This window comes from Osmerus mordax, chromosome 10, assembly GCF_038355195.1.
Source record: "Osmerus mordax isolate fOsmMor3 chromosome 10, fOsmMor3.pri, whole genome shotgun sequence".
Lineage (NCBI taxonomy): Eukaryota > Metazoa > Chordata > Actinopteri > Osmeriformes > Osmeridae > Osmerus > Osmerus mordax.
In genome coordinates this window covers 15,473,614-15,483,574 of record NC_090059.1, presented here as the reverse complement: position 1 = coordinate 15,483,574, position 9,961 = coordinate 15,473,614, and positions in this window count along the sequence as shown.

The following is a 9,961-nucleotide window of genomic DNA, read 5'->3' as shown; positions in this document are numbered from 1 at the left end:
CAGCTACCTGGGTGTAAGATGAGCTTGGCCTTATCACCAGACACAGTTGTGAACAGCATGTTGATCATTGCGGTTCTGTGATTTCATGTAAAAGCCCTCCATCGTGCTACGTTGCAACTCGCTGTACTGTCCTGCACAAGACTGTGATAGATGTGTTTACCGTGAGCTACTCTCTTATTTAGGCAGGGGGGCGTGCACAGCTTCAAGAATGGACACACGGTTCCTTACCGACGTTTTGTATACGGCCCAGTGAGCAGACAGCCCTCTTAACATGCAGTACAGCAACAATGGGCTCCACCCGGAACTCAACTGTAAACTTACACCAGCCTCTGTGAACCATAGTACAAAAGGCCTAATGCGACTACCACAACCCCAAGAGACCCCTGCCCCCCTCCCCCTCCTCTCCAGCCCCCCCCCCCCCCCAGCCCCCTCCAGCCCCCCCCCCCCCTCCCTCACTTCCTACCCATACTTCATACTACTACACACAGATGGAATTTTGTATTTCTGTCTGTTTCCTGTCCCCCACCCCCCCCCCCCCTCTCATACTATTCCGGAAAAACAGATTTCTTCCTCCTCACATCTCATTATTGCTGTTTTCCCTCTCACTGGTAATATCCGTCTAATTGAGGGGGTTAAGTCCCTGTAGCTTCAGTTAGTGTTCCCCCCTCCTCAAAGTCTTCTATTTACTTGGTGGTTTGGCCCGGGGCCTCTCTTTCTGTGTCTCTCTCTCTCTCTCTCTCTCTCTCTCTCTCTCTGTGTGTGTATCTTTCTCTCTGTGTATCTTTCTCTCTGTCTCTCACTCTTTCTGTCTCCCTACACCAATCTTCTCTCTCTCTCTCGCTAGGCAACATCCCTTGAAAGGAGGCCGTGGGTGGATGTGTGGGTGGATGGGTATCAGGACTTACTGATGTGGACATGTGATAGGTACTTGTAGTACAACTGGACCATGTCTGTATCTGTGAAGGTTAACTGAGCCTGGGCCGTATGTGGAGGAAGAGAAGAGTGCATCTGGGCAGGACTGGCCTGCTTGCAGTCATGTTCAGCTGCGGAAACTCGACTCCTGCTGCGGTGAAGATGAACCTCCTTTTGCTGATGTTTTGCTTGGCCATTGTAAATGAAATCGTTTGAATAAATAATAACAGATTGCACACTGCGTTTGCAATATGGTACAGAAACACCTGAAACACACAAAAAAAAGATGCTACGCTGTCGTACAGCAGCAAAGAACTGTAAGATTCCAAGCCTGTCTCTGACTGTTTAACATGGCCTGTGTTGGATGTGAATGAGGCATGAACACAGCACAGCGCTGGTCATTGGTGAAATATGAAACACAGCACGCTCTCAAGCCAAGTCCTCCATGCACCTCGATGAGAGAGCCCACCGTTGCCATGGATCCCTCAGTTGCTATGTGCCCAGTGTGTTTCCGAAGCCAGCCGATATCGTCTGGGAGGAAGACACTGCACTCTATTTAAACTCCTGCCAAGTCGCTGGGCTCATTCAGCCTGTGAGAGAAGATCTAATGTATCTCAAATAGTGGAATGTTCTACAGTAATCTCCCCCTTTACATACAACACACAGCATAACACACACACACACACTTTCAGTGCACAAAACACACACATTATCAGGAACACATTGACAAACATTCGGAGAAACACACACACAATAACATTTTCAGCTCTTCTCAATCTTTAGATGTGTCCTGTTCTAAAATACTCATTATTTTGTTTGTAGAGATGACTTCCTGTCGGCGTGATTATTGGTCATTATGAACACTTTGGTGAGCTTTTTGAATATCAAGTGAACTTTTTACACAACTGGAGGGGACAAAGGACAATGAAATTTGACACACTTTCCTGCAGAAATTTGACACAAATGGTGCATGCATGCACCAGTCTATTTTTAGCAGGAATTCTTTCCCTGAGAACTAAACTAAACTAGAGAAAGATTTGCTGTTCTCCAAATTTGTTTGGGTGGATCAGAACGAGTTGTGCAGAGTATTTGTCACTGAGCAGTTGTCTGAACAAGCAGGATTCCTCCTGGCTGCTGTCTCTGCTGACAGATTTACAGATGGGGGGGGACAGATGGGGATTAAATACTGTGCAGCACCAGTACAGTGAGACAGTGAGCGGGGATGCAATTATATCTTCTATCTATAGGGTCACTTCATACTAACAAATGTTAACAACTGTGATGGTACAAATGAGTCCAGCTTGTCTGCCAGCCTCTTGTGGAATGGAGTAATAATATGCCAGACATAGTTGTTATTTCAAACTCCTTGAATTACCAGACCTCCCAAAGCAAGATAGAACTCGTTTTAGACGTGTAGTCCAATCAAGTTTAGTCAATGCAGCTAAATGACAAAGGTCAGAGATATGATTCAAGTCTTGTTCTCTGAGAAGGTGTGGTTGCATTTTTTGAATCGCTAGTTGGGATGATGGATTAACCATATCAACTGGAGCTAGTATGTCACACATGTTATGTACATCAAATTTGGGGAATGGGTATTGTTATATGATACCATTCCATTTCCCTGTATGAGCGCATGATGTTTTATGGCTTCGTATGGTTCCTAGGATTTCCCCTGCACTCTGATCTCCTGTTAAATCTTCAGAGTGGGATGGTGTGTTTGTGTGTGTGTGTGTGTGTGTGTGGGAGCACACAGCAGGCTGTTCCTCAGGTCCTCTGTGAGAGTGTGTGTGTGTGTGTGTGTGTGTGTGTGTGTGTGTGTAGTCACACAGCAGGCTGTTCCTCAGGTCCTCTGTGAGTGTGTGTGTGCGTGTGTTTGTGTGTGTGTGTGTGTGTGTGTGTGTGTGTGTGCGTGTGTTTGTGTGTGTGGGTGTGTTTGTGTGGGATCACAGAGCAGGCTGTTCCTCAGGTCCTCTGTGAGTGCTCTTTAGAAGAATGTATGCCCTTAGGTACTGTTGGAGGAGGGCGGAGCAGGTTTCTCTACATGTACAGTCTCTCCCTGTCCAAGGGCACCTGTTTTTCAGCTCAGCTCCGAGAGAGATGGAGGGAGAGATGACAGGAGGCTATACCCACTGTGTTTTGGAAACAAAACAGCTGTTACTCCAAGTCAGATAATCCAAATACTAATAGAAAGACGACATATAGTGCTTACTGCATATTTTCACTGTATTTAAACAAACATCTCTTGTGTAATGGTACAGGCTCAAAGCTAAAAGGCAAATACAACCAGCTTTAGTATCAGCAACTTCAACAGGAAGCAGTTTTTAGAGTGATATTTATAATTTTCTCATGGTCTCAGCATCATAATTTATTCACTCTACAGCCCAGCCGTGTGCACTACAGAGCACAGAACATAAGCCACAGCAGTTTTGATAATGGTTGATAGAGAGCTTTTACCAAGACCTTCCCATATGACCTTTCTGCAAGGATATCTTTTTATAAGGTTAGACGTTATTTATGTGGTTGTGTGAGTTTTTACTTTATGAAGTAAATCATGAAATACTACACTATTTTACAACTGGTATAGGAACAGAACTTTACAACCGATTTTGTTGTTTTGTTGTTTCTGGTGCCTTATCATATCATCAAAAGAGGAGAGATTCTATGCAAACATTCTTTTGACAGCCTTAACAAAGTATCGTTGAAATGTTTGGGCCTGTGAATGCCTTGGTACAGTTTCTTTGTTGGAGAGAGGGATGGAGAATCAATATTTCACATTTGAAGGGAGGTTGAGTTTGACCTGGCAGAGTGCCCAGATGTGCGATAACACAGAACACAGTCTCGGAACACTGTTCTCCGATAGAAAAATACTTAGAAGCTCCAACAACTGTGTAAAAAGTACACAAGATGTCCCATACATCAAGTTAAGTTTAGGATTGTGTATCCAAGCATGTCTGTGGACTCTGAGGGAGTGGACAGGTCAAGGGGGCTATCTCCAGGGAATTACTGCCTGACATCTGCTTGACCTCCAGCCAGAGACCAGTCACAATACAGCTCTGTCGAAACACGAAAGGAGTTTACCCAATAACGGTGCCTGCTTGCCGCACCTTGCCCTCAAACCACAAGAAAATGCCATTCTATGATAGTCGACAAAACAAATCTTTCAGTACAGCAGAACCAGAAATGGTGAGGTTTGCTTCAGATTTGACCAACTTTAAATCTTGGATGCAGTAGACCACCACACCACACACGACTTGACACCCAGGAGCCTTGAGCATTGGAACCATACCATCAACGGTATGTAATGTTTACCAATGGAGCTGCACTGTCTTTTGGTAGGCGAAAAATAAACAATCTCATCCTTCATTTAGACCTCCTAGACTAGAGTAATGAAAGAACCATATTACCTCAGCGGTCAAACACAGGAAGTACAATACAGCTAAGAAAATACAGAACCACATGTATGTATGTACGCTCTCTCCAGATACTTTTACCATACTAATGGTATCACTCCAGGAAGATTGGATGTTGCTGACTCCAAAATTGTCCCTATAGGTTACAATGACACACTGAAATATTACAAACTGTCTGGTCTGGATAATTATTTTCTACTCAACCTCCACTTAATCCCATTTAACAGGTCTCCTATTCTTCACCTGAGCTATTAGTTAGAGCTACAGGACAGTAAAGGTGATGTATGGACACTGTGACAAAGCCTAATGTAATCTAGTGGAACTCTCCAGTGAATGATGACGCAATTACCGGAGAGGAGATAGTAGTGAATCGTGGCCGTCAGCACACGGCACCAGCTCTGTCGCCTGACCTGCCCCCCCACTCCCCCCCACCCCTGCCCTCCCTTCTAGTAATGTTGCTATGATTTACAGAGTCCCCCCTCCCCCATAAAGCCTCCTTCCTGTCTCTTGCTGTGAGACAGCGTGGCCCCTGCATGGGTTTGCGGTCATCCTTTAGCCCTCCCATAAACCCATACGAGACTTCCTGTTTCCTGTCCTCCTGTGATGCTGTCTCCCATGGCGACATGGGGCCATCTGTTTATGACCTGCCTTGTATGACTTGTAAATAAATATCACGACATTAAAGGATGGCTTTTTTATTGGACACACATGTACCTGTGGGCTGTGTTGGTTTTTCGAACAGTGTTTATTGTGAATCTGCTTGGGCTGATAGATGTTGTAGATTTAGATGTTGTAGATTTACTATTTGTGCATTTCAAAGCCAGATTTTTATTGTTCCTGCAGTGGCACAAAGCATTTGATTCACTTCAACAGAAACATTGGTGGTTATATTCAACTGGTTTCTAGTGAACAACAGCTTTTAGTACATTGATGAATGTTCTAACACATGGTCACATGTCTCTGTCTTGAAGAAAAAAATTCAAATATTGTTTCAGTGGCACTTACTGTTCTAAACTTAACTAAATTAAATTAAACTGATCCCTCCCTCCCTGCCTCACCCCTCCCTCCCTCCCTCCCTCACCCCTCCCTCCCTCCCCCCCTCCCCTCCCCTCCCCTCCCCTCCCCTCCCTCCCTCCCTCCCTCCCTCCCTCCCTCCCTCCCTCCCTCAACCCCTCCCTCCCTCCCTCAACCCCCCCTCCCTCCCTCCCTCTCCCCCTCAGAGTGTGTGAACCAAGCAGGAGTCTTTGTTTTCTCTAACAAGGCCTCGCCGTGCTCTGTGGCTCTGTGGCTCTACGGACCTGCACATTTTCCACTAAATTGAGTGGCTCTCTGATCATTAAATACCCATTCATTAGTCCTGGTGGGGGGAGGGGGGAGGCAAACACTGAGAGGCCTGTATGGGGGTAAGTTACTCAGTCACAGTCCCCTCTCTGCTCAGAACACTGACCTGAGACACTGTGGGTGGCATAGGTATGTGTTCTCCTGGCTATCTACTGTCTCCATGAGTTCAGCTATAACACACCTAACTACTGCACACTTCGAGGTCTGCTATGGCACACATAACTACTGCACGCGGCTTGAAATCGACCAAGACTCCTACAACGAAGTAATGTAAAAATGAAAAAAGTATTCAGTATTGAGTAAATATAGAACTATTTCTTCTCAAAGAACAGGCTTTCACCGTGTCAAGCCCTCCCCTGAGGGTTCTGAGGACAGTACAAGACTGGGCAGGAGGCAGGTGACGAGGTCACTATGTTTGTAACTCCCTGCAGCCACAGCAAGAACTTACAGCTAAATTGTAAAGTGGATTAGGCAAGTTTCCTGACAGAGTAAACTATCGCTTAACCTAGCTTGAATTTCCTGACACAGGGAAGGTTGTCTGTGTATGTATAAGGTTGGGTTTGGTTTTTAAAGTGAGGTGGAGCAGGGGATGGAATGATACTGGGAACTCCCAAAATGCTCTTTGCTAGGACATGCCTAGAGAAATGACAGCTCTCTACAATGTTAACAAGCACAGCAATTAACACGGTGAATGTCAAAGATCTTACACAAAAAAAATCTGTACTTTTTCTTACAGGCACAGTCGTTCTATCTGACTTCTTGAAGAAAAACACATGGCTTACTTTTAATGACAGGTACGTGTATTCGGTAAAAACTGTAATCAATAACGGTCTTTTGTCAATGACACTCAGATTCATAAAGTTAGTTTATCATCTGATCTTAAAAATTTCTATATTAAGTTGAATACAAATTTGAGGCAAATTTTATTAGAGGCATAAAAATTGGAGGGGAAACAATTTGATCCCCAAAAAGATTGAGTCAATAAAATTCAGATTGCAACATTCAAGGAAACAATGAGAGAAAGAGAGAACGCGAGCGGGGCAAGAAGGGGCTGAGCGAATCTATGCGTTGCTCGTATGGGAAACCTGCTGAAGGATCCACCGACCACGTTGGTGAGTTTCATGTGATCCCCTTTGTGTTTCAAGCCGAATCAAAACAAAGTGTGGATCAGGGTAGGGCTTTCTGGTCTCTCACACACAGGACATGTCCACCATCCAGGCTGAAGCACTTGCCGTAACCAAGACTACGCGCCCACAACCCTCTAATAACCAATGAGGGCATGCCTATAGAGGTGAGGGGGTACAGTCAATTGTAAAACAGTGGGAGCACAAACTGTCAAACTCAAATAGTCTGAGACTGAAAAAATAGCTGTCTTCCAACTTGATTAGATGGGGCAAGATGAAAGGTTGTAAATGAGGATGAGTTGATGTCAAGATTCATAGCTTTACCAATTCTAAAAGTGCTTTTAGAGAAACTCAGGAATGTCATTTTATGAGACACATCGGCAAGGAGCACAGTTTAATCCAACCAATCAAGAAATCTTTGAGTCTTCTCATTTCCTTGCATAGCTCTCACTTGGCAGCAAGTCCTACTCAGAAAGAGGCCCCAGCCCATAAGAGACTTGAGAACTTGCAGGAACAAAGACAGGGGGAGAGAGAAAATCCTGTCTGTCTTTTGATCAGGCCCTCAACAGCTGTTTCTAGCCAGCCTTACTCATCCACTCTTGGATAAGAGGGGCTCTAGAATAGAGGGCATTCTTGTTGACAGGGCTGAAGTTGCCAGGAAGTGGATGCTTGGTATCCTCTGACCCTGTGAGGCTGAAGCCAGCTGGGATACTAGAGGTCTCAGTCTCTCCAATCGGACTCTCAGGCTAAAGTGGTGCATAACTGGAGAAGAGCGAGAGAGAGAGAGAGAGAGAGAGAGAGAGAGAGAGAGAGAGAGAGAGAGAGAGAGAGAGAGAGAGTAGGAGGGAGGTGCCCATTTAACTAAAATCAGAACAACAGGGTCTATTCTGACTAAAGGGACAAATGCAGCCAAACTGCAGGGAGAAGATGCTGATCTGGCCGCCTGGACACAGACAGAGCACACATTACTTTGCCTTCAAAGAGGGCTGGATCCTTGGCAGGGGACCAATGTCCAACTTTGTGGGCTGGCACTGTCAAAGCGAGTTGGCACAGTCGAGTCAATTAGTCCAGAACACTGTTACAAAGGTTGATTGGCAGGGGATGGTGCTGGGGTCAGAGCCCCATTCTCATTCCCAGAGGGCAGTTTGTTTTATCCCACAGCTGTAAAAACACTCTCAGTGTGGTCACTTCTTTGATTATCTTTTTGGCGAAGGAGTATACTGAAGGTCCATTCTTTGAGTTTATTCATTCTTTTTAAATTTGTTTATTTGAATGACATCTATCTTGTCTTCTTCCGTTGAAATTCACAGTGGTTCAGTGTGTAATATTGCCTCTTTATCGTCTTGCTTTTAAAGTATTTGGAAAGTCTGGTCAAAAGCATCTGGAAGTAGTACACTAACTTTACCACTCTGGTGATCCTGGAGAGATGCACCTGCCACACACACAAACACACACACTCTCTTCAGCACACACACCATGGGATCACTCCTGCCTTTAATGCACTGCACTGCAGGAGACTGGATGAGGGCATGAGTCGACACTGCGAGCGGAAGTGTGTTGCCTCTTGAGCATGACCATGGAGAGTGGAATGTCATTAGAGGCGTATTAAACACGTCCAGCAGATGGCCAGTACGAGTGGGCTATTGTTTCTGGTGACTTCTAGAAGTGGGTGGGTGGAACTGTGGGGGGGGGAGAACAGGCGTTCACACAGCCTCACATGCAGGTGTGTGTGTGTGTGTGTGTCGAGGGGTTAAAGTCCCCTCTAACATCTATGCACATCTGACTCCCATTAGCTCTTAGTCTGCTTCTGCAGCTGTGGGCTCTTGGGAACACAGTACTGGGGCCCTAACTCAGGAACACAGTACTGGGGCCCTAACTCAGGAACACAGTACTGGGGCCCTAACTCAGGAACACAGTACTGGGGCCCTAACTCAGGAACACAGTACTGGGGCCCTAACTCAGGAACACAGTACTGGGGCCCTAACTCAGGAACACAGTACTAGGGCCCTAACTCAGGAACACATTACTGGGGCCCTAACTCAGGAACACAGTACTAGGGCCCTAACTCAGAAACACAGTACTGGGGCCCTAACTCAGGAACACATTACTGGGGCCCTAACTCAGGCCTGCTTTTCAAACCACACCCACCGCCACTGTGAGGCTGATCCATATGCTCATTGTGGGATGAATAACCCAACTATGGGCCAGAAGGAAGTTTTAACTTACCCTTAATGATGCCTCGAAACTAGAGAGCCAGTTTGGAGAGGGAAGAGATGACTTAAAGTACGGTATCTAACACTTCAAACACTTCACAGATATCTGAGTGTTCTTGAGAACACGGAGAGAGAAAGAGAGAGAGGGGGAGAGAGAGAAGGAGAGAGATAATTAGCTAGCAGATCTCCCTCTCATCAGCGTGCTCTGACTCCCTGCCCCAGCTGCCTACTCCATCTGACCAGTTTAAAGTAAAGGAGCCAGGAGTCCTTGATTATCTAAGACCCCTAGCCTTGGAGTTTTCAAAAGGAAATTAAATGGCATTACTGATTGCATGGGCGCAGGAAGTGACAACAGGGTTTGTTTGTGTTGCATCACATGTCCTGTCTCAAAGTAATTACATTCAAAACATCTTCTCTGTGTGCGTGCGTGCGTGTGTGCGTACGTGGGAGAGAGTCCTATTGACTAATAGGTACATTGTAAGATAGGCTACACAAGTAAGTAAGAGGAAGGCGGAATACAACACTGACATAACCTTTTGACCTATCCAACAACCTTTCTGAAAAATGTCACAAAAATGTCACATCACCAGTGTTTTGTGGAAATCACCAAGCTTCTTTTTTTCTGTGTTGGTTGGTCTGATACTCCGACAAGCCTTCGTCTGTTGCTCAGTCCCAGTAGTGCGACAAAATCTCCTTTTGTCCCTGGGGGGGGGGGCTTCATAATCCCACAACTGGCTCTAAGTAGGATTTGAGAGGTATGGGGCAGTAAGGGACTCTCCTGGAGGGAACATGGCTCCTTCTGTAATGTTCCTCACAAGAGGTGAGATATATCCAGGCAGCCATTGGTTTATGTTGTGATGCTCCAAGCTCTTACACATTTAGATGGAGTCCGTACAATACAGTATTGAGATATCACTCTGGTAAAATGGCAGTAGTTACATTTGTGCCATTGTTCACGCGA